Here is a 27,542-nt window from a genome sequence, read left to right on the forward strand (position 1 = left end):
AAAAACAAGCAGTTCCAGAACAGAACAAATAAGACAGTGCTGGGCAAAAGGACCACACTGGGATTTCAGAAATAAGGTGCCATCACTAAAAACACCCTGATACCTTCCTGTCATCCTGAGAGCGGGCATATAGAGGTGAAACTCAAAGGTTAATTCTGACAAATGTGCAGGTTTTCACACACACACACACACACACACACACACACACACACACACACACACACACACACACACACACGACTTCTAGTACTCAGACAGATATCTGGAAAACTGAGCGAAAGACTCCTAAGACATTTACTGTCCCTAAGTTTGACAACTGGTTAAAGAATCTATAGTAGGGTTGGCGATTCGGGCAGCCTGAATCGCGGAATATGCCCAAATAGGAGGTGATTTGGGCATATTCAGCCGATTCAGGAATATTCGGGCCATTTTCAGCCCAAATGCAGTGACCTCGAATTATACGAGCTGATCCGAATACAAAATATTCAAAGTATTCAAAGAATACAAAGCATTTGGACTGGCTTGTATTTCTGAAGATCAACTGCAGATTCATTTTCAACTATAGCTACATATATCTGTGTTTTACCAAACCTCCCAGGAGAGGTGCCAGTCACCATCTTGGGAAAAGTGCTTCATAAATAGAGGATTATTAGAACAGAAATCAGAAAGTAATTTCTATTTGGTTCATCTCCTGACGGGAATCCGTCAAATCTTAAAGCTCTGACTTGAACAGTTATCTTATTTCATGTTCCATGCCTCTTTCTGCCCTAGACTTTGTAACACAACAACATCCACAATTGGGAAAGCTGTCAAAAAGGAAAGTCAGCAGAAGTTAAACTGCAGAACTTTGCAAGCCTGTGGGGGGTTTGTGAGATTCTGAAGGAGTTTATTGTCAAAGGCTTTCACAGCTGATTGGGGGGGGGGGGGGGTGGGGGGGGGGGGGGGTGGGGGGGGGGGGGGGTGGGGGGGGGGGGGGGTGGGGGGGGGGGGGGGTGGGGGGGGGGGGGGGTGGGGGGGGGGGGGGGTGGGGGGGGGGGGGGGTGGGGGGGGGGGGGGGTGGGGGGGGGGGGGGGTGGGGGGGGGGGGGGGTGGGGGGGGGGGGGGGTGGGGGGGGGGGGGGGTGGGGGGGGGGGGGGGTGGGGGGGGGGGGGGGTGGGGGGGGGGGGGGGTGGGGGGGGGGGGGGGTGGGGGGGGGGGGGGGTGGGGGGGGGGGGGGGTGGGGGGGGGGGGGGGTGGGGGGGGGGGGGGGTGGGGGGGGGGGGGGGTGGGGGGGGGGGGGGGTGGGGGGGGGGGGGGGTGGGGGGGGGGGGGGGTGGGGGGGGGGGGGGGTGGGGGGGGGGGGGGGTGGGGGGGGGGGGGGGTGGGGGGGGGGGGGGGTGGGGGGGGGGGGGGGTGGGGGGGGGGGGGGGTGGGGGGGGGGGGGGGTGGGGGGGGGGGGGGGTGGGGGGGGGGGGGGGTGGGGGGGGGGGGGGGTGGGGGGGGGGGGGGGTGGGGGGGGGGGGGGGTGGGGGGGGGGGGGGGTGGGGGGGGGGGGGGGTGGGGGGGGGGGGGGGTGGGGGGGGGGGGGGGTGGGGGGGGGGGGGGGTGGGGGGGGGGGGGGGTGGGGGGGGGGGGGGGTGGGGGGGGGGGGGGGTGGGGGGGGGGGGGGGTGGGGGGGGGGGGGGGTGGGGGGGGGGGGGGGTGGGGGGGGGGGGGGGTGGGGGGGGGGGGGGGTGGGGGGGGGGGGGGGTGGGGGGGGGGGGGGGTGGGGGGGGGGGGGGGTGGGGGGGGGGGGGGGTGGGGGGGGGGGGGGGTGGGGGGGGGGGGGGGTGGGGGGGGGGGGGGGTGGGGGGGGGGGGGGGTGGGGGGGGGGGGGGGTGGGGGGGGGGGGGGGTGGGGGGGGGGGGGGGTGGGGGGGGGGGGGGGTGGGGGGGGGGGGGGGTGGGGGGGGGGGGGGGTGGGGGGGGGGGGGGGTGGGGGGGGGGGGGGGTGGGGGGGGGGGGGGGTGGGGGGGGGGGGGGGTGGGGGGGGGGGGGGGTGGGGGGGGGGGGGGGTGGGGGGGGGGGGGGGTGGGGGGGGGGGGGGGTGGGGGGGGGGGGGGGTGGGGGGGGGGGGGGGTGGGGGGGGGGGGGGGTGGGGGGGGGGGGGGGTGGGGGGGGGGGGGGGTGGGGGGGGGGGGGGGTGGGGGGGGGGGGGGGTGGGGGGGGGGGGGGGTGGGGGGGGGGGGGGGTGGGGGGGGGGGGGGGTGGGGGGGGGGGGGGGTGGGGGGGGGGGGGGGTGGGGGGGGGGGGGGGTGGGGGGGGGGGGGGGTGGGGGGGGGGGGGGGTGGGGGGGGGGGGGGGTGGGGGGGGGGGGGGGTGGGGGGGGGGGGGGGTGGGGGGGGGGGGGGGTGGGGGGGGGGGGGGGTGGGGGGGGGGGGGGGTGGGGGGGGGGGGGGGTGGGGGGGGGGGGGGGTGGGGGGGGGGGGGGGTGGGGGGGGGGGGGGGTGGGGGGGGGGGGGGGTGGGGGGGGGGGGGGGTGGGGGGGGGGGGGGGTGGGGGGGGGGGGGGGTGGGGGGGGGGGGGGGTGGGGGGGGGGGGGGGTGGGGGGGGGGGGGGGTGGGGGGGGGGGGGGGTGGGGGGGGGGGGGGGTGGGGGGGGGGGGGGGTGGGGGGGGGGGGGGGTGGGGGGGGGGGGGGGTGGGGGGGGGGGGGGGTGGGGGGGGGGGGGGGTGGGGGGGGGGGGGGGTGGGGGGGGGGGGGGGTGGGGGGGGGGGGGGGTGGGGGGGGGGGGGGGTGGGGGGGGGGGGGGGTGGGGGGGGGGGGGGGTGGGGGGGGGGGGGGGTGGGGGGGGGGGGGGGTGGGGGGGGGGGGGGGTGGGGGGGGGGGGGGGTGGGGGGGGGGGGGGGTGGGGGGGGGGGGGGGTGGGGGGGGGGGGGGGTGGGGGGGGGGGGGGGTGGGGGGGGGGGGGGGTGGGGGGGGGGGGGGGTGGGGGGGGGGGGGGGTGGGGGGGGGGGGGGGTGGGGGGGGGGGGGGGTGGGGGGGGGGGGGGGTGGGGGGGGGGGGGGGTGGGGGGGGGGGGGGGTGGGGGGGGGGGGGGGTGGGGGGGGGGGGGGGTGGGGGGGGGGGGGGGTGGGGGGGGGGGGGGGTGGGGGGGGGGGGGGGTGGGGGGGGGGGGGGGTGGGGGGGGGGGGGGGTGGGGGGGGGGGGGGGTGGGGGGGGGGGGGGGTGGGGGGGGGGGGGGGTGGGGGGGGGGGGGGGTGGGGGGGGGGGGGGGTGGGGGGGGGGGGGGGTGGGGGGGGGGGGGGGTGGGGGGGGGGGGGGGTGGGGGGGGGGGGGGGTGGGGGGGGGGGGGGGTGGGGGGGGGGGGGGGTGGGGGGGGGGGGGGGTGGGGGGGGGGGGGGGTGGGGGGGGGGGGGGGTGGGGGGGGGGGGGGGTGGGGGGGGGGGGGGGTGGGGGGGGGGGGGGGTGGGGGGGGGGGGGGGTGGGGGGGGGGGGGGGTGGGGGGGGGGGGGGGTGGGGGGGGGGGGGGGTGGGGGGGGGGGGGGGTGGGGGGGGGGGGGGGTGGGGGGGGGGGGGGGTGGGGGGGGGGGGGGGTGGGGGGGGGGGGGGGTGGGGGGGGGGGGGGGTGGGGGGGGGGGGGGGTGGGGGGGGGGGGGGGTGGGGGGGGGGGGGGGTGGGGGGGGGGGGGGGTGGGGGGGGGGGGGGGTGGGGGGGGGGGGGGGTGGGGGGGGGGGGGGGTGGGGGGGGGGGGGGGTGGGGGGGGGGGGGGGTGGGGGGGGGGGGGGGTGGGGGGGGGGGGGGGTGGGGGGGGGGGGGGGTGGGGGGGGGGGGGGGTGGGGGGGGGGGGGGGTGGGGGGGGGGGGGGGTGGGGGGGGGGGGGGGTGGGGGGGGGGGGGGGTGGGGGGGGGGGGGGGTGGGGGGGGGGGGGGGTGGGGGGGGGGGGGGGTGGGGGGGGGGGGGGGTGGGGGGGGGGGGGGGTGGGGGGGGGGGGGGGTGGGGGGGGGGGGGGGTGGGGGGGGGGGGGGGTGGGGGGGGGGGGGGGTGGGGGGGGGGGGGGGTGGGGGGGGGGGGGGGTGGGGGGGGGGGGGGGTGGGGGGGGGGGGGGGTGGGGGGGGGGGGGGGTGGGGGGGGGGGGGGGTGGGGGGGGGGGGGGGTGGGGGGGGGGGGGGGTGGGGGGGGGGGGGGGTGGGGGGGGGGGGGGGTGGGGGGGGGGGGGGGTGGGGGGGGGGGGGGGTGGGGGGGGGGGGGGGTGGGGGGGGGGGGGGGTGGGGGGGGGGGGGGGTGGGGGGGGGGGGGGGTGGGGGGGGGGGGGGGTGGGGGGGGGGGGGGGTGGGGGGGGGGGGGGGTGGGGGGGGGGGGGGGTGGGGGGGGGGGGGGGTGGGGGGGGGGGGGGGTGGGGGGGGGGGGGGGTGGGGGGGGGGGGGGGTGGGGGGGGGGGGGGGTGGGGGGGGGGGGGGGTGGGGGGGGGGGGGGGTGGGGGGGGGGGGGGGTGGGGGGGGGGGGGGGTGGGGGGGGGGGGGGGTGGGGGGGGGGGGGGGTGGGGGGGGGGGGGGGTGGGGGGGGGGGGGGGTGGGGGGGGGGGGGGGTGGGGGGGGGGGGGGGTGGGGGGGGGGGGGGGTGGGGGGGGGGGGGGGTGGGGGGGGGGGGGGGTGGGGGGGGGGGGGGGTGGGGGGGGGGGGGGGTGGGGGGGGGGGGGGGTGGGGGGGGGGGGGGGTGGGGGGGGGGGGGGGTGGGGGGGGGGGGGGGTGGGGGGGGGGGGGGGTGGGGGGGGGGGGGGGTGGGGGGGGGGGGGGGTGGGGGGGGGGGGGGGTGGGGGGGGGGGGGGGTGGGGGGGGGGGGGGGTGGGGGGGGGGGGGGGTGGGGGGGGGGGGGGGTGGGGGGGGGGGGGGGTGGGGGGGGGGGGGGGTGGGGGGGGGGGGGGGTGGGGGGGGGGGGGGGTGGGGGGGGGGGGGGGTGGGGGGGGGGGGGGGTGGGGGGGGGGGGGGGTGGGGGGGGGGGGGGGTGGGGGGGGGGGGGGGTGGGGGGGGGGGGGGGTGGGGGGGGGGGGGGGTGGGGGGGGGGGGGGGTGGGGGGGGGGGGGGGTGGGGGGGGGGGGGGGTGGGGGGGGGGGGGGGTGGGGGGGGGGGGGGGTGGGGGGGGGGGGGGGTGGGGGGGGGGGGGGGTGGGGGGGGGGGGGGGTGGGGGGGGGGGGGGGTGGGGGGGGGGGGGGGTGGGGGGGGGGGGGGGTGGGGGGGGGGGGGGGTGGGGGGGGGGGGGGGTGGGGGGGGGGGGGGGTGGGGGGGGGGGGGGGTGGGGGGGGGGGGGGGTGGGGGGGGGGGGGGGTGGGGGGGGGGGGGGGTGGGGGGGGGGGGGGGTGGGGGGGGGGGGGGGTGGGGGGGGGGGGGGGTGGGGGGGGGGGGGGGTGGGGGGGGGGGGGGGTGGGGGGGGGGGGGGGTGGGGGGGGGGGGGGGTGGGGGGGGGGGGGGGTGGGGGGGGGGGGGGGTGGGGGGGGGGGGGGGTGGGGGGGGGGGGGGGTGGGGGGGGGGGGGGGTGGGGGGGGGGGGGGGTGGGGGGGGGGGGGGGTGGGGGGGGGGGGGGGTGGGGGGGGGGGGGGGTGGGGGGGGGGGGGGGTGGGGGGGGGGGGGGGTGGGGGGGGGGGGGGGTGGGGGGGGGGGGGGGTGGGGGGGGGGGGGGGTGGGGGGGGGGGGGGGTGGGGGGGGGGGGGGGTGGGGGGGGGGGGGGGTGGGGGGGGGGGGGGGTGGGGGGGGGGGGGGGTGGGGGGGGGGGGGGGTGGGGGGGGGGGGGGGTGGGGGGGGGGGGGGGTGGGGGGGGGGGGGGGTGGGGGGGGGGGGGGGTGGGGGGGGGGGGGGGTGGGGGGGGGGGGGGGTGGGGGGGGGGGGGGGTGGGGGGGGGGGGGGGTGGGGGGGGGGGGGGGTGGGGGGGGGGGGGGGTGGGGGGGGGGGGGGGTGGGGGGGGGGGGGGGTGGGGGGGGGGGGGGGTGGGGGGGGGGGGGGGTGGGGGGGGGGGGGGGTGGGGGGGGGGGGGGGTGGGGGGGGGGGGGGGTGGGGGGGGGGGGGGGTGGGGGGGGGGGGGGGTGGGGGGGGGGGGGGGTGGGGGGGGGGGGGGGTGGGGGGGGGGGGGGGTGGGGGGGGGGGGGGGTGGGGGGGGGGGGGGGTGGGGGGGGGGGGGGGTGGGGGGGGGGGGGGGTGGGGGGGGGGGGGGGTGGGGGGGGGGGGGGGTGGGGGGGGGGGGGGGTGGGGGGGGGGGGGGGTGGGGGGGGGGGGGGGTGGGGGGGGGGGGGGGTGGGGGGGGGGGGGGGTGGGGGGGGGGGGGGGTGGGGGGGGGGGGGGGTGGGGGGGGGGGGGGGTGGGGGGGGGGGGGGGTGGGGGGGGGGGGGGGTGGGGGGGGGGGGGGGTGGGGGGGGGGGGGGGTGGGGGGGGGGGGGGGTGGGGGGGGGGGGGGGTGGGGGGGGGGGGGGGTGGGGGGGGGGGGGGGTGGGGGGGGGGGGGGGTGGGGGGGGGGGGGGGTGGGGGGGGGGGGGGGTGGGGGGGGGGGGGGGTGGGGGGGGGGGGGGGTGGGGGGGGGGGGGGGTGGGGGGGGGGGGGGGTGGGGGGGGGGGGGGGTGGGGGGGGGGGGGGGTGGGGGGGGGGGGGGGTGGGGGGGGGGGGGGGTGGGGGGGGGGGGGGGTGGGGGGGGGGGGGGGTGGGGGGGGGGGGGGGTGGGGGGGGGGGGGGGTGGGGGGGGGGGGGGGTGGGGGGGGGGGGGGGTGGGGGGGGGGGGGGGTGGGGGGGGGGGGGGGTGGGGGGGGGGGGGGGTGGGGGGGGGGGGGGGTGGGGGGGGGGGGGGGTGGGGGGGGGGGGGGGTGGGGGGGGGGGGGGGTGGGGGGGGGGGGGGGTGGGGGGGGGGGGGGGTGGGGGGGGGGGGGGGTGGGGGGGGGGGGGGGTGGGGGGGGGGGGGGGTGGGGGGGGGGGGGGGTGGGGGGGGGGGGGGGTGGGGGGGGGGGGGGGTGGGGGGGGGGGGGGGTGGGGGGGGGGGGGGGTGGGGGGGGGGGGGGGTGGGGGGGGGGGGGGGTGGGGGGGGGGGGGGGTGGGGGGGGGGGGGGGTGGGGGGGGGGGGGGGTGGGGGGGGGGGGGGGTGGGGGGGGGGGGGGGTGGGGGGGGGGGGGGGTGGGGGGGGGGGGGGGTGGGGGGGGGGGGGGGTGGGGGGGGGGGGGGGTGGGGGGGGGGGGGGGTGGGGGGGGGGGGGGGTGGGGGGGGGGGGGGGTGGGGGGGGGGGGGGGTGGGGGGGGGGGGGGGTGGGGGGGGGGGGGGGTGGGGGGGGGGGGGGGTGGGGGGGGGGGGGGGTGGGGGGGGGGGGGGGTGGGGGGGGGGGGGGGTGGGGGGGGGGGGGGGTGGGGGGGGGGGGGGGTGGGGGGGGGGGGGGGTGGGGGGGGGGGGGGGTGGGGGGGGGGGGGGGTGGGGGGGGGGGGGGGTGGGGGGGGGGGGGGGTGGGGGGGGGGGGGGGTGGGGGGGGGGGGGGGTGGGGGGGGGGGGGGGTGGGGGGGGGGGGGGGTGGGGGGGGGGGGGGGTGGGGGGGGGGGGGGGTGGGGGGGGGGGGGGGTGGGGGGGGGGGGGGGTGGGGGGGGGGGGGGGTGGGGGGGGGGGGGGGTGGGGGGGGGGGGGGGTGGGGGGGGGGGGGGGTGGGGGGGGGGGGGGGTGGGGGGGGGGGGGGGTGGGGGGGGGGGGGGGTGGGGGGGGGGGGGGGTGGGGGGGGGGGGGGGTGGGGGGGGGGGGGGGTGGGGGGGGGGGGGGGTGGGGGGGGGGGGGGGTGGGGGGGGGGGGGGGTGGGGGGGGGGGGGGGTGGGGGGGGGGGGGGGTGGGGGGGGGGGGGGGTGGGGGGGGGGGGGGGTGGGGGGGGGGGGGGGTGGGGGGGGGGGGGGGTGGGGGGGGGGGGGGGTGGGGGGGGGGGGGGGTGGGGGGGGGGGGGGGTGGGGGGGGGGGGGGGTGGGGGGGGGGGGGGGTGGGGGGGGGGGGGGGTGGGGGGGGGGGGGGGTGGGGGGGGGGGGGGGTGGGGGGGGGGGGGGGTGGGGGGGGGGGGGGGTGGGGGGGGGGGGGGGTGGGGGGGGGGGGGGGTGGGGGGGGGGGGGGGTGGGGGGGGGGGGGGGTGGGGGGGGGGGGGGGTGGGGGGGGGGGGGGGTGGGGGGGGGGGGGGGTGGGGGGGGGGGGGGGTGGGGGGGGGGGGGGGTGGGGGGGGGGGGGGGTGGGGGGGGGGGGGGGTGGGGGGGGGGGGGGGTGGGGGGGGGGGGGGGTGGGGGGGGGGGGGGGTGGGGGGGGGGGGGGGTGGGGGGGGGGGGGGGTGGGGGGGGGGGGGGGTGGGGGGGGGGGGGGGTGGGGGGGGGGGGGGGTGGGGGGGGGGGGGGGTGGGGGGGGGGGGGGGTGGGGGGGGGGGGGGGTGGGGGGGGGGGGGGGTGGGGGGGGGGGGGGGTGGGGGGGGGGGGGGGTGGGGGGGGGGGGGGGTGGGGGGGGGGGGGGGTGGGGGGGGGGGGGGGTGGGGGGGGGGGGGGGTGGGGGGGGGGGGGGGTGGGGGGGGGGGGGGGTGGGGGGGGGGGGGGGTGGGGGGGGGGGGGGGTGGGGGGGGGGGGGGGTGGGGGGGGGGGGGGGTGGGGGGGGGGGGGGGTGGGGGGGGGGGGGGGTGGGGGGGGGGGGGGGTGGGGGGGGGGGGGGGTGGGGGGGGGGGGGGGTGGGGGGGGGGGGGGGTGGGGGGGGGGGGGGGTGGGGGGGGGGGGGGGTGGGGGGGGGGGGGGGTGGGGGGGGGGGGGGGTGGGGGGGGGGGGGGGTGGGGGGGGGGGGGGGTGGGGGGGGGGGGGGGTGGGGGGGGGGGGGGGTGGGGGGGGGGGGGGGTGGGGGGGGGGGGGGGTGGGGGGGGGGGGGGGTGGGGGGGGGGGGGGGTGGGGGGGGGGGGGGGTGGGGGGGGGGGGGGGTGGGGGGGGGGGGGGGTGGGGGGGGGGGGGGGTGGGGGGGGGGGGGGGTGGGGGGGGGGGGGGGTGGGGGGGGGGGGGGGTGGGGGGGGGGGGGGGTGGGGGGGGGGGGGGGTGGGGGGGGGGGGGGGTGGGGGGGGGGGGGGGTGGGGGGGGGGGGGGGTGGGGGGGGGGGGGGGTGGGGGGGGGGGGGGGTGGGGGGGGGGGGGGGTGGGGGGGGGGGGGGGTGGGGGGGGGGGGGGGTGGGGGGGGGGGGGGGTGGGGGGGGGGGGGGGTGGGGGGGGGGGGGGGTGGGGGGGGGGGGGGGTGGGGGGGGGGGGGGGTGGGGGGGGGGGGGGGTGGGGGGGGGGGGGGGTGGGGGGGGGGGGGGGTGGGGGGGGGGGGGGGTGGGGGGGGGGGGGGGTGGGGGGGGGGGGGGGTGGGGGGGGGGGGGGGTGGGGGGGGGGGGGGGTGGGGGGGGGGGGGGGTGGGGGGGGGGGGGGGTGGGGGGGGGGGGGGGTGGGGGGGGGGGGGGGTGGGGGGGGGGGGGGGTGGGGGGGGGGGGGGGTGGGGGGGGGGGGGGGTGGGGGGGGGGGGGGGTGGGGGGGGGGGGGGGTGGGGGGGGGGGGGGGTGGGGGGGGGGGGGGGTGGGGGGGGGGGGGGGTGGGGGGGGGGGGGGGTGGGGGGGGGGGGGGGTGGGGGGGGGGGGGGGTGGGGGGGGGGGGGGGTGGGGGGGGGGGGGGGTGGGGGGGGGGGGGGGTGGGGGGGGGGGGGGGTGGGGGGGGGGGGGGGTGGGGGGGGGGGGGGGTGGGGGGGGGGGGGGGTGGGGGGGGGGGGGGGTGGGGGGGGGGGGGGGTGGGGGGGGGGGGGGGTGGGGGGGGGGGGGGGTGGGGGGGGGGGGGGGTGGGGGGGGGGGGGGGTGGGGGGGGGGGGGGGTGGGGGGGGGGGGGGGTGGGGGGGGGGGGGGGTGGGGGGGGGGGGGGGTGGGGGGGGGGGGGGGTGGGGGGGGGGGGGGGTGGGGGGGGGGGGGGGTGGGGGGGGGGGGGGGTGGGGGGGGGGGGGGGTGGGGGGGGGGGGGGGTGGGGGGGGGGGGGGGTGGGGGGGGGGGGGGGTGGGGGGGGGGGGGGGTGGGGGGGGGGGGGGGTGGGGGGGGGGGGGGGTGGGGGGGGGGGGGGGTGGGGGGGGGGGGGGGTGGGGGGGGGGGGGGGTGGGGGGGGGGGGGGGTGGGGGGGGGGGGGGGTGGGGGGGGGGGGGGGTGGGGGGGGGGGGGGGTGGGGGGGGGGGGGGGTGGGGGGGGGGGGGGGTGGGGGGGGGGGGGGGTGGGGGGGGGGGGGGGTGGGGGGGGGGGGGGGTGGGGGGGGGGGGGGGTGGGGGGGGGGGGGGGTGGGGGGGGGGGGGGGTGGGGGGGGGGGGGGGTGGGGGGGGGGGGGGGTGGGGGGGGGGGGGGGTGGGGGGGGGGGGGGGTGGGGGGGGGGGGGGGTGGGGGGGGGGGGGGGTGGGGGGGGGGGGGGGTGGGGGGGGGGGGGGGTGGGGGGGGGGGGGGGTGGGGGGGGGGGGGGGTGGGGGGGGGGGGGGGTGGGGGGGGGGGGGGGTGGGGGGGGGGGGGGGTGGGGGGGGGGGGGGGTGGGGGGGGGGGGGGGTGGGGGGGGGGGGGGGTGGGGGGGGGGGGGGGTGGGGGGGGGGGGGGGTGGGGGGGGGGGGGGGTGGGGGGGGGGGGGGGTGGGGGGGGGGGGGGGTGGGGGGGGGGGGGGGTGGGGGGGGGGGGGGGTGGGGGGGGGGGGGGGTGGGGGGGGGGGGGGGTGGGGGGGGGGGGGGGTGGGGGGGGGGGGGGGTGGGGGGGGGGGGGGGTGGGGGGGGGGGGGGGTGGGGGGGGGGGGGGGTGGGGGGGGGGGGGGGTGGGGGGGGGGGGGGGTGGGGGGGGGGGGGGGTGGGGGGGGGGGGGGGTGGGGGGGGGGGGGGGTGGGGGGGGGGGGGGGTGGGGGGGGGGGGGGGTGGGGGGGGGGGGGGGTGGGGGGGGGGGGGGGTGGGGGGGGGGGGGGGTGGGGGGGGGGGGGGGTGGGGGGGGGGGGGGGTGGGGGGGGGGGGGGGTGGGGGGGGGGGGGGGTGGGGGGGGGGGGGGGTGGGGGGGGGGGGGGGTGGGGGGGGGGGGGGGTGGGGGGGGGGGGGGGTGGGGGGGGGGGGGGGTGGGGGGGGGGGGGGGTGGGGGGGGGGGGGGGTGGGGGGGGGGGGGGGTGGGGGGGGGGGGGGGTGGGGGGGGGGGGGGGTGGGGGGGGGGGGGGGTGGGGGGGGGGGGGGGTGGGGGGGGGGGGGGGTGGGGGGGGGGGGGGGTGGGGGGGGGGGGGGGTGGGGGGGGGGGGGGGTGGGGGGGGGGGGGGGTGGGGGGGGGGGGGGGTGGGGGGGGGGGGGGGTGGGGGGGGGGGGGGGTGGGGGGGGGGGGGGGTGGGGGGGGGGGGGGGTGGGGGGGGGGGGGGGTGGGGGGGGGGGGGGGTGGGGGGGGGGGGGGGTGGGGGGGGGGGGGGGTGGGGGGGGGGGGGGGTGGGGGGGGGGGGGGGTGGGGGGGGGGGGGGGTGGGGGGGGGGGGGGGTGGGGGGGGGGGGGGGTGGGGGGGGGGGGGGGTGGGGGGGGGGGGGGGTGGGGGGGGGGGGGGGTGGGGGGGGGGGGGGGTGGGGGGGGGGGGGGGTGGGGGGGGGGGGGGGTGGGGGGGGGGGGGGGTGGGGGGGGGGGGGGGTGGGGGGGGGGGGGGGTGGGGGGGGGGGGGGGTGGGGGGGGGGGGGGGTGGGGGGGGGGGGGGGTGGGGGGGGGGGGGGGTGGGGGGGGGGGGGGGTGGGGGGGGGGGGGGGTGGGGGGGGGGGGGGGTGGGGGGGGGGGGGGGTGGGGGGGGGGGGGGGTGGGGGGGGGGGGGGGTGGGGGGGGGGGGGGGTGGGGGGGGGGGGGGGTGGGGGGGGGGGGGGGTGGGGGGGGGGGGGGGTGGGGGGGGGGGGGGGTGGGGGGGGGGGGGGGTGGGGGGGGGGGGGGGTGGGGGGGGGGGGGGGTGGGGGGGGGGGGGGGTGGGGGGGGGGGGGGGTGGGGGGGGGGGGGGGTGGGGGGGGGGGGGGGTGGGGGGGGGGGGGGGTGGGGGGGGGGGGGGGTGGGGGGGGGGGGGGGTGGGGGGGGGGGGGGGTGGGGGGGGGGGGGGGTGGGGGGGGGGGGGGGTGGGGGGGGGGGGGGGTGGGGGGGGGGGGGGGTGGGGGGGGGGGGGGGTGGGGGGGGGGGGGGGTGGGGGGGGGGGGGGGTGGGGGGGGGGGGGGGTGGGGGGGGGGGGGGGTGGGGGGGGGGGGGGGTGGGGGGGGGGGGGGGTGGGGGGGGGGGGGGGTGGGGGGGGGGGGGGGTGGGGGGGGGGGGGGGTGGGGGGGGGGGGGGGTGGGGGGGGGGGGGGGTGGGGGGGGGGGGGGGTGGGGGGGGGGGGGGGTGGGGGGGGGGGGGGGTGGGGGGGGGGGGGGGTGGGGGGGGGGGGGGGTGGGGGGGGGGGGGGGTGGGGGGGGGGGGGGGTGGGGGGGGGGGGGGGTGGGGGGGGGGGGGGGTGGGGGGGGGGGGGGGTGGGGGGGGGGGGGGGTGGGGGGGGGGGGGGGTGGGGGGGGGGGGGGGTGGGGGGGGGGGGGGGTGGGGGGGGGGGGGGGTGGGGGGGGGGGGGGGTGGGGGGGGGGGGGGGTGGGGGGGGGGGGGGGTGGGGGGGGGGGGGGGTGGGGGGGGGGGGGGGTGGGGGGGGGGGGGGGTGGGGGGGGGGGGGGGTGGGGGGGGGGGGGGGTGGGGGGGGGGGGGGGTGGGGGGGGGGGGGGGTGGGGGGGGGGGGGGGTGGGGGGGGGGGGGGGTGGGGGGGGGGGGGGGTGGGGGGGGGGGGGGGTGGGGGGGGGGGGGGGTGGGGGGGGGGGGGGGTGGGGGGGGGGGGGGGTGGGGGGGGGGGGGGGTGGGGGGGGGGGGGGGTGGGGGGGGGGGGGGGTGGGGGGGGGGGGGGGTGGGGGGGGGGGGGGGTGGGGGGGGGGGGGGGTGGGGGGGGGGGGGGGTGGGGGGGGGGGGGGGTGGGGGGGGGGGGGGGTGGGGGGGGGGGGGGGTGGGGGGGGGGGGGGGTGGGGGGGGGGGGGGGTGGGGGGGGGGGGGGGTGGGGGGGGGGGGGGGTGGGGGGGGGGGGGGGTGGGGGGGGGGGGGGGTGGGGGGGGGGGGGGGTGGGGGGGGGGGGGGGTGGGGGGGGGGGGGGGTGGGGGGGGGGGGGGGTGGGGGGGGGGGGGGGTGGGGGGGGGGGGGGGTGGGGGGGGGGGGGGGTGGGGGGGGGGGGGGGTGGGGGGGGGGGGGGGTGGGGGGGGGGGGGGGTGGGGGGGGGGGGGGGTGGGGGGGGGGGGGGGTGGGGGGGGGGGGGGGTGGGGGGGGGGGGGGGTGGGGGGGGGGGGGGGTGGGGGGGGGGGGGGGTGGGGGGGGGGGGGGGTGGGGGGGGGGGGGGGTGGGGGGGGGGGGGGGTGGGGGGGGGGGGGGGTGGGGGGGGGGGGGGGTGGGGGGGGGGGGGGGTGGGGGGGGGGGGGGGTGGGGGGGGGGGGGGGTGGGGGGGGGGGGGGGTGGGGGGGGGGGGGGGTGGGGGGGGGGGGGGGTGGGGGGGGGGGGGGGTGGGGGGGGGGGGGGGTGGGGGGGGGGGGGGGTGGGGGGGGGGGGGGGTGGGGGGGGGGGGGGGTGGGGGGGGGGGGGGGTGGGGGGGGGGGGGGGTGGGGGGGGGGGGGGGTGGGGGGGGGGGGGGGTGGGGGGGGGGGGGGGTGGGGGGGGGGGGGGGTGGGGGGGGGGGGGGGTGGGGGGGGGGGGGGGTGGGGGGGGGGGGGGGTGGGGGGGGGGGGGGGTGGGGGGGGGGGGGGGTGGGGGGGGGGGGGGGTGGGGGGGGGGGGGGGTGGGGGGGGGGGGGGGTGGGGGGGGGGGGGGGTGGGGGGGGGGGGGGGTGGGGGGGGGGGGGGGTGGGGGGGGGGGGGGGTGGGGGGGGGGGGGGGTGGGGGGGGGGGGGGGTGGGGGGGGGGGGGGGTGGGGGGGGGGGGGGGTGGGGGGGGGGGGGGGTGGGGGGGGGGGGGGGTGGGGGGGGGGGGGGGTGGGGGGGGGGGGGGGTGGGGGGGGGGGGGGGTGGGGGGGGGGGGGGGTGGGGGGGGGGGGGGGTGGGGGGGGGGGGGGGTGGGGGGGGGGGGGGGTGGGGGGGGGGGGGGGTGGGGGGGGGGGGGGGTGGGGGGGGGGGGGGGTGGGGGGGGGGGGGGGTGGGGGGGGGGGGGGGTGGGGGGGGGGGGGGGTGGGGGGGGGGGGGGGTGGGGGGGGGGGGGGGTGGGGGGGGGGGGGGGTGGGGGGGGGGGGGGGTGGGGGGGGGGGGGGGTGGGGGGGGGGGGGGGTGGGGGGGGGGGGGGGTGGGGGGGGGGGGGGGTGGGGGGGGGGGGGGGTGGGGGGGGGGGGGGGTGGGGGGGGGGGGGGGTGGGGGGGGGGGGGGGTGGGGGGGGGGGGGGGTGGGGGGGGGGGGGGGTGGGGGGGGGGGGGGGTGGGGGGGGGGGGGGGTGGGGGGGGGGGGGGGTGGGGGGGGGGGGGGGTGGGGGGGGGGGGGGGTGGGGGGGGGGGGGGGTGGGGGGGGGGGGGGGTGGGGGGGGGGGGGGGTGGGGGGGGGGGGGGGTGGGGGGGGGGGGGGGTGGGGGGGGGGGGGGGTGGGGGGGGGGGGGGGTGGGGGGGGGGGGGGGTGGGGGGGGGGGGGGGTGGGGGGGGGGGGGGGTGGGGGGGGGGGGGGGTGGGGGGGGGGGGGGGTGGGGGGGGGGGGGGGTGGGGGGGGGGGGGGGTGGGGGGGGGGGGGGGTGGGGGGGGGGGGGGGTGGGGGGGGGGGGGGGTGGGGGGGGGGGGGGGTGGGGGGGGGGGGGGGTGGGGGGGGGGGGGGGTGGGGGGGGGGGGGGGTGGGGGGGGGGGGGGGTGGGGGGGGGGGGGGGTGGGGGGGGGGGGGGGTGGGGGGGGGGGGGGGTGGGGGGGGGGGGGGGTGGGGGGGGGGGGGGGTGGGGGGGGGGGGGGGTGGGGGGGGGGGGGGGTGGGGGGGGGGGGGGGTGGGGGGGGGGGGGGGTGGGGGGGGGGGGGGGTGGGGGGGGGGGGGGGTGGGGGGGGGGGGGGGTGGGGGGGGGGGGGGGTGGGGGGGGGGGGGGGTGGGGGGGGGGGGGGGTGGGGGGGGGGGGGGGTGGGGGGGGGGGGGGGTGGGGGGGGGGGGGGGTGGGGGGGGGGGGGGGTGGGGGGGGGGGGGGGTGGGGGGGGGGGGGGGTGGGGGGGGGGGGGGGTGGGGGGGGGGGGGGGTGGGGGGGGGGGGGGGTGGGGGGGGGGGGGGGTGGGGGGGGGGGGGGGTGGGGGGGGGGGGGGGTGGGGGGGGGGGGGGGTGGGGGGGGGGGGGGGTGGGGGGGGGGGGGGGTGGGGGGGGGGGGGGGTGGGGGGGGGGGGGGGTGGGGGGGGGGGGGGGTGGGGGGGGGGGGGGGTGGGGGGGGGGGGGGGTGGGGGGGGGGGGGGGTGGGGGGGGGGGGGGGTGGGGGGGGGGGGGGGTGGGGGGGGGGGGGGGTGGGGGGGGGGGGGGGTGGGGGGGGGGGGGGGTGGGGGGGGGGGGGGGTGGGGGGGGGGGGGGGTGGGGGGGGGGGGGGGTGGGGGGGGGGGGGGGTGGGGGGGGGGGGGGGTGGGGGGGGGGGGGGGTGGGGGGGGGGGGGGGTGGGGGGGGGGGGGGGTGGGGGGGGGGGGGGGTGGGGGGGGGGGGGGGTGGGGGGGGGGGGGGGTGGGGGGGGGGGGGGGTGGGGGGGGGGGGGGGTGGGGGGGGGGGGGGGTGGGGGGGGGGGGGGGTGGGGGGGGGGGGGGGTGGGGGGGGGGGGGGGTGGGGGGGGGGGGGGGTGGGGGGGGGGGGGGGTGGGGGGGGGGGGGGGTGGGGGGGGGGGGGGGTGGGGGGGGGGGGGGGTGGGGGGGGGGGGGGGTGGGGGGGGGGGGGGGTGGGGGGGGGGGGGGGTGGGGGGGGGGGGGGGTGGGGGGGGGGGGGGGTGGGGGGGGGGGGGGGTGGGGGGGGGGGGGGGTGGGGGGGGGGGGGGGTGGGGGGGGGGGGGGGTGGGGGGGGGGGGGGGTGGGGGGGGGGGGGGGTGGGGGGGGGGGGGGGTGGGGGGGGGGGGGGGTGGGGGGGGGGGGGGGTGGGGGGGGGGGGGGGTGGGGGGGGGGGGGGGTGGGGGGGGGGGGGGGTGGGGGGGGGGGGGGGTGGGGGGGGGGGGGGGTGGGGGGGGGGGGGGGTGGGGGGGGGGGGGGGTGGGGGGGGGGGGGGGTGGGGGGGGGGGGGGGTGGGGGGGGGGGGGGGTGGGGGGGGGGGGGGGTGGGGGGGGGGGGGGGTGGGGGGGGGGGGGGGTGGGGGGGGGGGGGGGTGGGGGGGGGGGGGGGTGGGGGGGGGGGGGGGTGGGGGGGGGGGGGGGTGGGGGGGGGGGGGGGTGGGGGGGGGGGGGGGTGGGGGGGGGGGGGGGTGGGGGGGGGGGGGGGTGGGGGGGGGGGGGGGTGGGGGGGGGGGGGGGTGGGGGGGGGGGGGGGTGGGGGGGGGGGGGGGTGGGGGGGGGGGGGGGTGGGGGGGGGGGGGGGTGGGGGGGGGGGGGGGTGGGGGGGGGGGGGGGTGGGGGGGGGGGGGGGTGGGGGGGGGGGGGGGTGGGGGGGGGGGGGGGTGGGGGGGGGGGGGGGTGGGGGGGGGGGGGGGTGGGGGGGGGGGGGGGTGGGGGGGGGGGGGGGTGGGGGGGGGGGGGGGTGGGGGGGGGGGGGGGTGGGGGGGGGGGGGGGTGGGGGGGGGGGGGGGTGGGGGGGGGGGGGGGTGGGGGGGGGGGGGGGTGGGGGGGGGGGGGGGTGGGGGGGGGGGGGGGTGGGGGGGGGGGGGGGTGGGGGGGGGGGGGGGTGGGGGGGGGGGGGGGTGGGGGGGGGGGGGGGTGGGGGGGGGGGGGGGTGGGGGGGGGGGGGGGTGGGGGGGGGGGGGGGTGGGGGGGGGGGGGGGTGGGGGGGGGGGGGGGTGGGGGGGGGGGGGGGTGGGGGGGGGGGGGGGTGGGGGGGGGGGGGGGTGGGGGGGGGGGGGGGTGGGGGGGGGGGGGGGTGGGGGGGGGGGGGGGTGGGGGGGGGGGGGGGTGGGGGGGGGGGGGGGTGGGGGGGGGGGGGGGTGGGGGGGGGGGGGGGTGGGGGGGGGGGGGGGTGGGGGGGGGGGGGGGTGGGGGGGGGGGGGGGTGGGGGGGGGGGGGGGTGGGGGGGGGGGGGGGTGGGGGGGGGGGGGGGTGGGGGGGGGGGGGGGTGGGGGGGGGGGGGGGTGGGGGGGGGGGGGGGTGGGGGGGGGGGGGGGTGGGGGGGGGGGGGGGTGGGGGGGGGGGGGGGTGGGGGGGGGGGGGGGTGGGGGGGGGGGGGGGTGGGGGGGGGGGGGGGTGGGGGGGGGGGGGGGTGGGGGGGGGGGGGGGTGGGGGGGGGGGGGGGTGGGGGGGGGGGGGGGTGGGGGGGGGGGGGGGTGGGGGGGGGGGGGGGTGGGGGGGGGGGGGGGTGGGGGGGGGGGGGGGTGGGGGGGGGGGGGGGTGGGGGGGGGGGGGGGTGGGGGGGGGGGGGGGTGGGGGGGGGGGGGGGTGGGGGGGGGGGGGGGTGGGGGGGGGGGGGGGTGGGGGGGGGGGGGGGTGGGGGGGGGGGGGGGTGGGGGGGGGGGGGGGTGGGGGGGGGGGGGGGTGGGGGGGGGGGGGGGTGGGGGGGGGGGGGGGTGGGGGGGGGGGGGGGTGGGGGGGGGGGGGGGTGGGGGGGGGGGGGGGTGGGGGGGGGGGGGGGTGGGGGGGGGGGGGGGTGGGGGGGGGGGGGGGTGGGGGGGGGGGGGGGTGGGGGGGGGGGGGGGTGGGGGGGGGGGGGGGTGGGGGGGGGGGGGGGTGGGGGGGGGGGGGGGTGGGGGGGGGGGGGGGTGGGGGGGGGGGGGGGTGGGGGGGGGGGGGGGTGGGGGGGGGGGGGGGTGGGGGGGGGGGGGGGTGGGGGGGGGGGGGGGTGGGGGGGGGGGGGGGTGGGGGGGGGGGGGGGTGGGGGGGGGGGGGGGTGGGGGGGGGGGGGGGTGGGGGGGGGGGGGGGTGGGGGGGGGGGGGGGTGGGGGGGGGGGGGGGTGGGGGGGGGGGGGGGTGGGGGGGGGGGGGGGTGGGGGGGGGGGGGGGTGGGGGGGGGGGGGGGTGGGGGGGGGGGGGGGTGGGGGGGGGGGGGGGTGGGGGGGGGGGGGGGTGGGGGGGGGGGGGGGTGGGGGGGGGGGGGGGTGGGGGGGGGGGGGGGTGGGGGGGGGGGGGGGTGGGGGGGGGGGGGGGTGGGGGGGGGGGGGGGTGGGGGGGGGGGGGGGTGGGGGGGGGGGGGGGTGGGGGGGGGGGGGGGTGGGGGGGGGGGGGGGTGGGGGGGGGGGGGGGTGGGGGGGGGGGGGGGTGGGGGGGGGGGGGGGTGGGGGGGGGGGGGGGTGGGGGGGGGGGGGGGTGGGGGGGGGGGGGGGTGGGGGGGGGGGGGGGTGGGGGGGGGGGGGGGTGGGGGGGGGGGGGGGTGGGGGGGGGGGGGGGTGGGGGGGGGGGGGGGTGGGGGGGGGGGGGGGTGGGGGGGGGGGGGGGTGGGGGGGGGGGGGGGTGGGGGGGGGGGGGGGTGGGGGGGGGGGGGGGTGGGGGGGGGGGGGGGTGGGGGGGGGGGGGGGTGGGGGGGGGGGGGGGTGGGGGGGGGGGGGGGTGGGGGGGGGGGGGGGTGGGGGGGGGGGGGGGTGGGGGGGGGGGGGGGTGGGGGGGGGGGGGGGTGGGGGGGGGGGGGGGTGGGGGGGGGGGGGGGTGGGGGGGGGGGGGGGTGGGGGGGGGGGGGGGTGGGGGGGGGGGGGGGTGGGGGGGGGGGGGGGTGGGGGGGGGGGGGGGTGGGGGGGGGGGGGGGTGGGGGGGGGGGGGGGTGGGGGGGGGGGGGGGTGGGGGGGGGGGGGGGTGGGGGGGGGGGGGGGTGGGGGGGGGGGGGGGTGGGGGGGGGGGGGGGTGGGGGGGGGGGGGGGTGGGGGGGGGGGGGGGTGGGGGGGGGGGGGGGTGGGGGGGGGGGGGGGTGGGGGGGGGGGGGGGTGGGGGGGGGGGGGGGTGGGGGGGGGGGGGGGTGGGGGGGGGGGGGGGTGGGGGGGGGGGGGGGTGGGGGGGGGGGGGGGTGGGGGGGGGGGGGGGTGGGGGGGGGGGGGGGTGGGGGGGGGGGGGGGTGGGGGGGGGGGGGGGTGGGGGGGGGGGGGGGTGGGGGGGGGGGGGGGTGGGGGGGGGGGGGGGTGGGGGGGGGGGGGGGTGGGGGGGGGGGGGGGTGGGGGGGGGGGGGGGTGGGGGGGGGGGGGGGTGGGGGGGGGGGGGGGTGGGGGGGGGGGGGGGTGGGGGGGGGGGGGGGTGGGGGGGGGGGGGGGTGGGGGGGGGGGGGGGTGGGGGGGGGGGGGGGTGGGGGGGGGGGGGGGTGGGGGGGGGGGGGGGTGGGGGGGGGGGGGGGTGGGGGGGGGGGGGGGTGGGGGGGGGGGGGGGTGGGGGGGGGGGGGGGTGGGGGGGGGGGGGGGTGGGGGGGGGGGGGGGTGGGGGGGGGGGGGGGTGGGGGGGGGGGGGGGTGGGGGGGGGGGGGGGTGGGGGGGGGGGGGGGTGGGGGGGGGGGGGGGTGGGGGGGGGGGGGGGTGGGGGGGGGGGGGGGTGGGGGGGGGGGGGGGTGGGGGGGGGGGGGGGTGGGGGGGGGGGGGGGTGGGGGGGGGGGGGGGTGGGGGGGGGGGGGGGTGGGGGGGGGGGGGGGTGGGGGGGGGGGGGGGTGGGGGGGGGGGGGGGTGGGGGGGGGGGGGGGTGGGGGGGGGGGGGGGTGGGGGGGGGGGGGGGTGGGGGGGGGGGGGGGTGGGGGGGGGGGGGGGTGGGGGGGGGGGGGGGTGGGGGGGGGGGGGGGTGGGGGGGGGGGGGGGTGGGGGGGGGGGGGGGTGGGGGGGGGGGGGGGTGGGGGGGGGGGGGGGTGGGGGGGGGGGGGGGTGGGGGGGGGGGGGGGTGGGGGGGGGGGGGGGTGGGGGGGGGGGGGGGTGGGGGGGGGGGGGGGTGGGGGGGGGGGGGGGTGGGGGGGGGGGGGGGTGGGGGGGGGGGGGGGTGGGGGGGGGGGGGGGTGGGGGGGGGGGGGGGTGGGGGGGGGGGGGGGTGGGGGGGGGGGGGGGTGGGGGGGGGGGGGGGTGGGGGGGGGGGGGGGTGGGGGGGGGGGGGGGTGGGGGGGGGGGGGGGTGGGGGGGGGGGGGGGTGGGGGGGGGGGGGGGTGGGGGGGGGGGGGGGTGGGGGGGGGGGGGGGTGGGGGGGGGGGGGGGTGGGGGGGGGGGGGGGTGGGGGGGGGGGGGGGTGGGGGGGGGGGGGGGTGGGGGGGGGGGGGGGTGGGGGGGGGGGGGGGTGGGGGGGGGGGGGGGTGGGGGGGGGGGGGGGTGGGGGGGGGGGGGGGTGGGGGGGGGGGGGGGTGGGGGGGGGGGGGGGTGGGGGGGGGGGGGGGTGGGGGGGGGGGGGGGTGGGGGGGGGGGGGGGTGGGGGGGGGGGGGGGTGGGGGGGGGGGGGGGTGGGGGGGGGGGGGGGTGGGGGGGGGGGGGGGTGGGGGGGGGGGGGGGTGGGGGGGGGGGGGGGTGGGGGGGGGGGGGGGTGGGGGGGGGGGGGGGTGGGGGGGGGGGGGGGTGGGGGGGGGGGGGGGTGGGGGGGGGGGGGGGTGGGGGGGGGGGGGGGTGGGGGGGGGGGGGGGTGGGGGGGGGGGGGGGTGGGGGGGGGGGGGGGTGGGGGGGGGGGGGGGTGGGGGGGGGGGGGGGTGGGGGGGGGGGGGGGTGGGGGGGGGGGGGGGTGGGGGGGGGGGGGGGTGGGGGGGGGGGGGGGTGGGGGGGGGGGGGGGTGGGGGGGGGGGGGGGTGGGGGGGGGGGGGGGTGGGGGGGGGGGGGGGTGGGGGGGGGGGGGGGTGGGGGGGGGGGGGGGTGGGGGGGGGGGGGGGTGGGGGGGGGGGGGGGTGGGGGGGGGGGGGGGTGGGGGGGGGGGGGGGTGGGGGGGGGGGGGGGTGGGGGGGGGGGGGGGTGGGGGGGGGGGGGGGTGGGGGGGGGGGGGGGTGGGGGGGGGGGGGGGTGGGGGGGGGGGGGGGTGGGGGGGGGGGGGGGTGGGGGGGGGGGGGGGTGGGGGGGGGGGGGGGTGGGGGGGGGGGGGGGTGGGGGGGGGGGGGGGTGGGGGGGGGGGGGGGTGGGGGGGGGGGGGGGTGGGGGGGGGGGGGGGTGGGGGGGGGGGGGGGTGGGGGGGGGGGGGGGTGGGGGGGGGGGGGGGTGGGGGGGGGGGGGGGTGGGGGGGGGGGGGGGTGGGGGGGGGGGGGGGTGGGGGGGGGGGGGGGTGGGGGGGGGGGGGGGTGGGGGGGGGGGGGGGTGGGGGGGGGGGGGGGTGGGGGGGGGGGGGGGTGGGGGGGGGGGGGGGTGGGGGGGGGGGGGGGTGGGGGGGGGGGGGGGTGGGGGGGGGGGGGGGTGGGGGGGGGGGGGGGTGGGGGGGGGGGGGGGTGGGGGGGGGGGGGGGTGGGGGGGGGGGGGGGTGGGGGGGGGGGGGGGTGGGGGGGGGGGGGGGTGGGGGGGGGGGGGGGTGGGGGGGGGGGGGGGTGGGGGGGGGGGGGGGTGGGGGGGGGGGGGGGTGGGGGGGGGGGGGGGTGGGGGGGGGGGGGGGTGGGGGGGGGGGGGGGTGGGGGGGGGGGGGGGTGGGGGGGGGGGGGGGTGGGGGGGGGGGGGGGTGGGGGGGGGGGGGGGTGGGGGGGGGGGGGGGTGGGGGGGGGGGGGGGTGGGGGGGGGGGGGGGTGGGGGGGGGGGGGGGTGGGGGGGGGGGGGGGTGGGGGGGGGGGGGGGTGGGGGGGGGGGGGGGTGGGGGGGGGGGGGGGTGGGGGGGGGGGGGGGTGGGGGGGGGGGGGGGTGGGGGGGGGGGGGGGTGGGGGGGGGGGGGGGTGGGGGGGGGGGGGGGTGGGGGGGGGGGGGGGTGGGGGGGGGGGGGGGTGGGGGGGGGGGGGGGTGGGGGGGGGGGGGGGTGGGGGGGGGGGGGGGTGGGGGGGGGGGGGGGTGGGGGGGGGGGGGGGTGGGGGGGGGGGGGGGTGGGGGGGGGGGGGGGTGGGGGGGGGGGGGGGTGGGGGGGGGGGGGGGTGGGGGGGGGGGGGGGTGGGGGGGGGGGGGGGTGGGGGGGGGGGGGGGTGGGGGGGGGGGGGGGTGGGGGGGGGGGGGGGTGGGGGGGGGGGGGGGTGGGGGGGGGGGGGGGTGGGGGGGGGGGGGGGTGGGGGGGGGGGGGGGTGGGGGGGGGGGGGGGTGGGGGGGGGGGGGGGTGGGGGGGGGGGGGGGTGGGGGGGGGGGGGGGTGGGGGGGGGGGGGGGTGGGGGGGGGGGGGGGTGGGGGGGGGGGGGGGTGGGGGGGGGGGGGGGTGGGGGGGGGGGGGGGTGGGGGGGGGGGGGGGTGGGGGGGGGGGGGGGTGGGGGGGGGGGGGGGTGGGGGGGGGGGGGGGTGGGGGGGGGGGGGGGTGGGGGGGGGGGGGGGTGGGGGGGGGGGGGGGTGGGGGGGGGGGGGGGTGGGGGGGGGGGGGGGTGGGGGGGGGGGGGGGTGGGGGGGGGGGGGGGTGGGGGGGGGGGGGGGTGGGGGGGGGGGGGGGTGGGGGGGGGGGGGGGTGGGGGGGGGGGGGGGTGGGGGGGGGGGGGGGTGGGGGGGGGGGGGGGTGGGGGGGGGGGGGGGTGGGGGGGGGGGGGGGTGGGGGGGGGGGGGGGTGGGGGGGGGGGGGGGTGGGGGGGGGGGGGGGTGGGGGGGGGGGGGGGTGGGGGGGGGGGGGGGTGGGGGGGGGGGGGGGTGGGGGGGGGGGGGGGTGGGGGGGGGGGGGGGTGGGGGGGGGGGGGGGTGGGGGGGGGGGGGGGTGGGGGGGGGGGGGGGTGGGGGGGGGGGGGGGTGGGGGGGGGGGGGGGTGGGGGGGGGGGGGGGTGGGGGGGGGGGGGGGTGGGGGGGGGGGGGGGTGGGGGGGGGGGGGGGTGGGGGGGGGGGGGGGTGGGGGGGGGGGGGGGTGGGGGGGGGGGGGGGTGGGGGGGGGGGGGGGTGGGGGGGGGGGGGGGTGGGGGGGGGGGGGGGTGGGGGGGGGGGGGGGTGGGGGGGGGGGGGGGTGGGGGGGGGGGGGGGTGGGGGGGGGGGGGGGTGGGGGGGGGGGGGGGTGGGGGGGGGGGGGGGTGGGGGGGGGGGGGGGTGGGGGGGGGGGGGGGTGGGGGGGGGGGGGGGTGGGGGGGGGGGGGGGTGGGGGGGGGGGGGGGTGGGGGGGGGGGGGGGTGGGGGGGGGGGGGGGTGGGGGGGGGGGGGGGTGGGGGGGGGGGGGGGTGGGGGGGGGGGGGGGTGGGGGGGGGGGGGGGTGGGGGGGGGGGGGGGTGGGGGGGGGGGGGGGTGGGGGGGGGGGGGGGTGGGGGGGGGGGGGGGTGGGGGGGGGGGGGGGTGGGGGGGGGGGGGGGTGGGGGGGGGGGGGGGTGGGGGGGGGGGGGGGTGGGGGGGGGGGGGGGTGGGGGGGGGGGGGGGTGGGGGGGGGGGGGGGTGGGGGGGGGGGGGGGTGGGGGGGGGGGGGGGTGGGGGGGGGGGGGGGTGGGGGGGGGGGGGGGTGGGGGGGGGGGGGGGTGGGGGGGGGGGGGGGTGGGGGGGGGGGGGGGTGGGGGGGGGGGGGGGTGGGGGGGGGGGGGGGTGGGGGGGGGGGGGGGTGGGGGGGGGGGGGGGTGGGGGGGGGGGGGGGTGGGGGGGGGGGGGGGTGGGGGGGGGGGGGGGTGGGGGGGGGGGGGGGTGGGGGGGGGGGGGGGTGGGGGGGGGGGGGGGTGGGGGGGGGGGGGGGTGGGGGGGGGGGGGGGTGGGGGGGGGGGGGGGTGGGGGGGGGGGGGGGTGGGGGGGGGGGGGGGTGGGGGGGGGGGGGGGTGGGGGGGGGGGGGGGTGGGGGGGGGGGGGGGTGGGGGGGGGGGGGGGTGGGGGGGGGGGGGGGTGGGGGGGGGGGGGGGTGGGGGGGGGGGGGGGTGGGGGGGGGGGGGGGTGGGGGGGGGGGGGGGTGGGGGGGGGGGGGGGTGGGGGGGGGGGGGGGTGGGGGGGGGGGGGGGTGGGGGGGGGGGGGGGTGGGGGGGGGGGGGGGTGGGGGGGGGGGGGGGTGGGGGGGGGGGGGGGTGGGGGGGGGGGGGGGTGGGGGGGGGGGGGGGTGGGGGGGGGGGGGGGTGGGGGGGGGGGGGGGTGGGGGGGGGGGGGGGTGGGGGGGGGGGGGGGTGGGGGGGGGGGGGGGTGGGGGGGGGGGGGGGTGGGGGGGGGGGGGGGTGGGGGGGGGGGGGGGTGGGGGGGGGGGGGGGTGGGGGGGGGGGGGGGTGGGGGGGGGGGGGGGTGGGGGGGGGGGGGGGTGGGGGGGGGGGGGGGTGGGGGGGGGGGGGGGTGGGGGGGGGGGGGGGTGGGGGGGGGGGGGGGTGGGGGGGGGGGGGGGTGGGGGGGGGGGGGGGTGGGGGGGGGGGGGGGTGGGGGGGGGGGGGGGTGGGGGGGGGGGGGGGTGGGGGGGGGGGGGGGTGGGGGGGGGGGGGGGTGGGGGGGGGGGGGGGTGGGGGGGGGGGGGGGTGGGGGGGGGGGGGGGTGGGGGGGGGGGGGGGTGGGGGGGGGGGGGGGTGGGGGGGGGGGGGGGTGGGGGGGGGGGGGGGTGGGGGGGGGGGGGGGTGGGGGGGGGGGGGGGTGGGGGGGGGGGGGGGTGGGGGGGGGGGGGGGTGGGGGGGGGGGGGGGTGGGGGGGGGGGGGGGTGGGGGGGGGGGGGGGTGGGGGGGGGGGGGGGTGGGGGGGGGGGGGGGTGGGGGGGGGGGGGGGTGGGGGGGGGGGGGGGTGGGGGGGGGGGGGGGTGGGGGGGGGGGGGGGTGGGGGGGGGGGGGGGTGGGGGGGGGGGGGGGTGGGGGGGGGGGGGGGTGGGGGGGGGGGGGGGTGGGGGGGGGGGGGGGTGGGGGGGGGGGGGGGTGGGGGGGGGGGGGGGTGGGGGGGGGGGGGGGTGGGGGGGGGGGGGGGTGGGGGGGGGGGGGGGTGGGGGGGGGGGGGGGTGGGGGGGGGGGGGGGTGGGGGGGGGGGGGGGTGGGGGGGGGGGGGGGTGGGGGGGGGGGGGGGTGGGGGGGGGGGGGGGTGGGGGGGGGGGGGGGTGGGGGGGGGGGGGGGTGGGGGGGGGGGGGGGTGGGGGGGGGGGGGGGTGGGGGGGGGGGGGGGTGGGGGGGGGGGGGGGTGGGGGGGGGGGGGGGTGGGGGGGGGGGGGGGTGGGGGGGGGGGGGGGTGGGGGGGGGGGGGGGTGGGGGGGGGGGGGGGTGGGGGGGGGGGGGGGTGGGGGGGGGGGGGGGTGGGGGGGGGGGGGGGTGGGGGGGGGGGGGGGTGGGGGGGGGGGGGGGTGGGGGGGGGGGGGGGTGGGGGGGGGGGGGGGTGGGGGGGGGGGGGGGTGGGGGGGGGGGGGGGTGGGGGGGGGGGGGGGTGGGGGGGGGGGGGGGTGGGGGGGGGGGGGGGTGGGGGGGGGGGGGGGTGGGGGGGGGGGGGGGTGGGGGGGGGGGGGGGTGGGGGGGGGGGGGGGTGGGGGGGGGGGGGGGTGGGGGGGGGGGGGGGTGGGGGGGGGGGGGGGTGGGGGGGGGGGGGGGTGGGGGGGGGGGGGGGTGGGGGGGGGGGGGGGTGGGGGGGGGGGGGGGTGGGGGGGGGGGGGGGTGGGGGGGGGGGGGGGTGGGGGGGGGGGGGGGTGGGGGGGGGGGGGGGTGGGGGGGGGGGGGGGTGGGGGGGGGGGGGGGTGGGGGGGGGGGGGGGTGGGGGGGGGGGGGGGTGGGGGGGGGGGGGGGTGGGGGGGGGGGGGGGTGGGGGGGGGGGGGGGTGGGGGGGGGGGGGGGTGGGGGGGGGGGGGGGTGGGGGGGGGGGGGGGTGGGGGGGGGGGGGGGTGGGGGGGGGGGGGGGTGGGGGGGGGGGGGGGTGGGAGAGGGGGGGGGTGGGGGGCGGGGGGGGTGGGGGGGGGGGGGGGTGGCGCCCGGGGGGGGGGGGGGGGGGGGGGGGGGGGTGGGGGGGCATTTCAATATTTTGATAAAGACCTCTTGAATTATTACATTTTTGTATGTACGCAAAATTATATGTGGTTGCCTACTGATTTCTTTTCCAAACGTAACAATGAAAATACAGCAAAGATTGATGAGATTGCTGACATAATTAATGACTAAGGTTATTCTTGTTCAGTATACCAGTTATTGTTAGTTCATCTTTATCAATGTGACTACACAACTTACAAGATTATAAATGCAGATCCATTTACCACTTAAATTCTGATACGATTTTAATTCTCTTTTAAACTGTATTATTATGATGTTTGTTTACACCTACTTATTCTTCCTCCTTTTAAATTTTTTTCACCTTTGCAATTTTTTGATGGTAAAACTAAAAACCGTGTTTTTTTTTTTAATGGAAGAAAGATAGATAATGCTATAATGTTTCATTTCCCCCAGAGGGCTGGAATTAAGAAGGCATCAGTGTGATGGGCGAAGTTAAACCATATGTAACCATGTAAAATGCTTGATCTTCAGGTTCTCTCTCCTTCCTTTGATCTAGCCAATTTATCTGCCTAGAAATCCCCCCACATCTGCAAAGCATTCTGGGATATGTTCCGGTGAGAACACATGGCACAGAACAGGGCCCCACACCCCCTGCAAAGCATTCTGGGATATGTTCCAATGAGAACACAGCTTGTGCTATTTTTGGAGGGCGGGGGGAACGGACGGACAAGGAAGATACTTTTGCATCAGCCAGCAATGGCCACCCAGTTTCTGCCTTCTTGCAAGTGCAACCACCTACTTGGACTGTATTCCACTTTAGCTAAAAGGTGAAAGCAGCTCACAAGACTCCAAATGGGAGCTGTGGTTTGATACAAAACTTGGGCTATCTTCTGATCTAGAGTTTGGGCCAGGCAGTGATGAAGAGGCGCCAGGCTGTTTCCTGCCCTGCCTTTCGTAACAACAGGAAGCTGGTTGGGAAGGGGGCTCTCAATAGCAGCAGGACCCGATCCCGATGGAGTGGTGCCTGGCAGGTGGCCACAGATTTCCCACATGCTGAGAAAGATAAATCAAATCCCTTCTCCTCAGAAGCTGTGTGCTTGCTGCATTTCTGGAGAGGGCAGAACTGAATACTAGGTACTGGGTTCGACATTCTTCCTTTCGTTCAGTAGTAAGTATTTAGTCTCTATGGCTTGAAAGTGTGGAAAATGTCTGATGAAACCTTCTGAGAATAAAGAGAACAGTTTAGATGTAGACCCTGCCTTTCTCTCATGTAAGGAGTCCCAAAGCGGCTCACAAACTCCTTCCCTTTCTCTCCCCACCCCTTATGAGGTAGGTAGGGCTGAGAGAGTTCAGAGAGAACTGGGACTAGGCCAAGGTCACCCAGCAGGCTTCTTGAGGAAGAGTGGAGAAACAAACCCGACTCACCAGAGTAGAGTCCACTGCTCTTAACCGCTACACCACACTGGCTCAAAGAATTCAAGGGCTTGCAGAACACCAAGCATAGCTGTCAAGAGCACCCAAGAGGGTGCAAAATAAAAGGTGATGCTAATGTACGCAGGCCAGAGAAGCAATCTTCTCCTGGGCCCCTCCTGCACATGCAGAATAATGCACTTTCAATGCACTTTGCTGCTGGATTTGACTGTGCGG

General features: G+C 89.0%; 2 protein-coding genes across 3 annotated transcripts in view; both read right to left on the reverse strand.

Moving 5' to 3' along the window:
- DTX2 (deltex E3 ubiquitin ligase 2) overlaps positions 1 to 27,542 on the reverse strand; it is a 117,384-nt gene that overhangs the window by 71,674 nt on the left and 18,168 nt on the right. The window lies entirely within an intron of this gene.
- Positions 1 to 27,542, reverse strand: part of LOC125445520 (uroplakin-3b-like) — a 37,045-nt gene that overhangs the window by 7,441 nt on the left and 2,062 nt on the right. The gene's annotated exons all lie outside the window — the stretch shown is intronic.

The sequence above is a fragment of the Sphaerodactylus townsendi genome, linkage group LG16 (assembly GCF_021028975.2).
Source record: "Sphaerodactylus townsendi isolate TG3544 linkage group LG16, MPM_Stown_v2.3, whole genome shotgun sequence".
NCBI classification, from domain to species: Eukaryota; Metazoa; Chordata; class Lepidosauria; order Squamata; family Sphaerodactylidae; genus Sphaerodactylus; species Sphaerodactylus townsendi.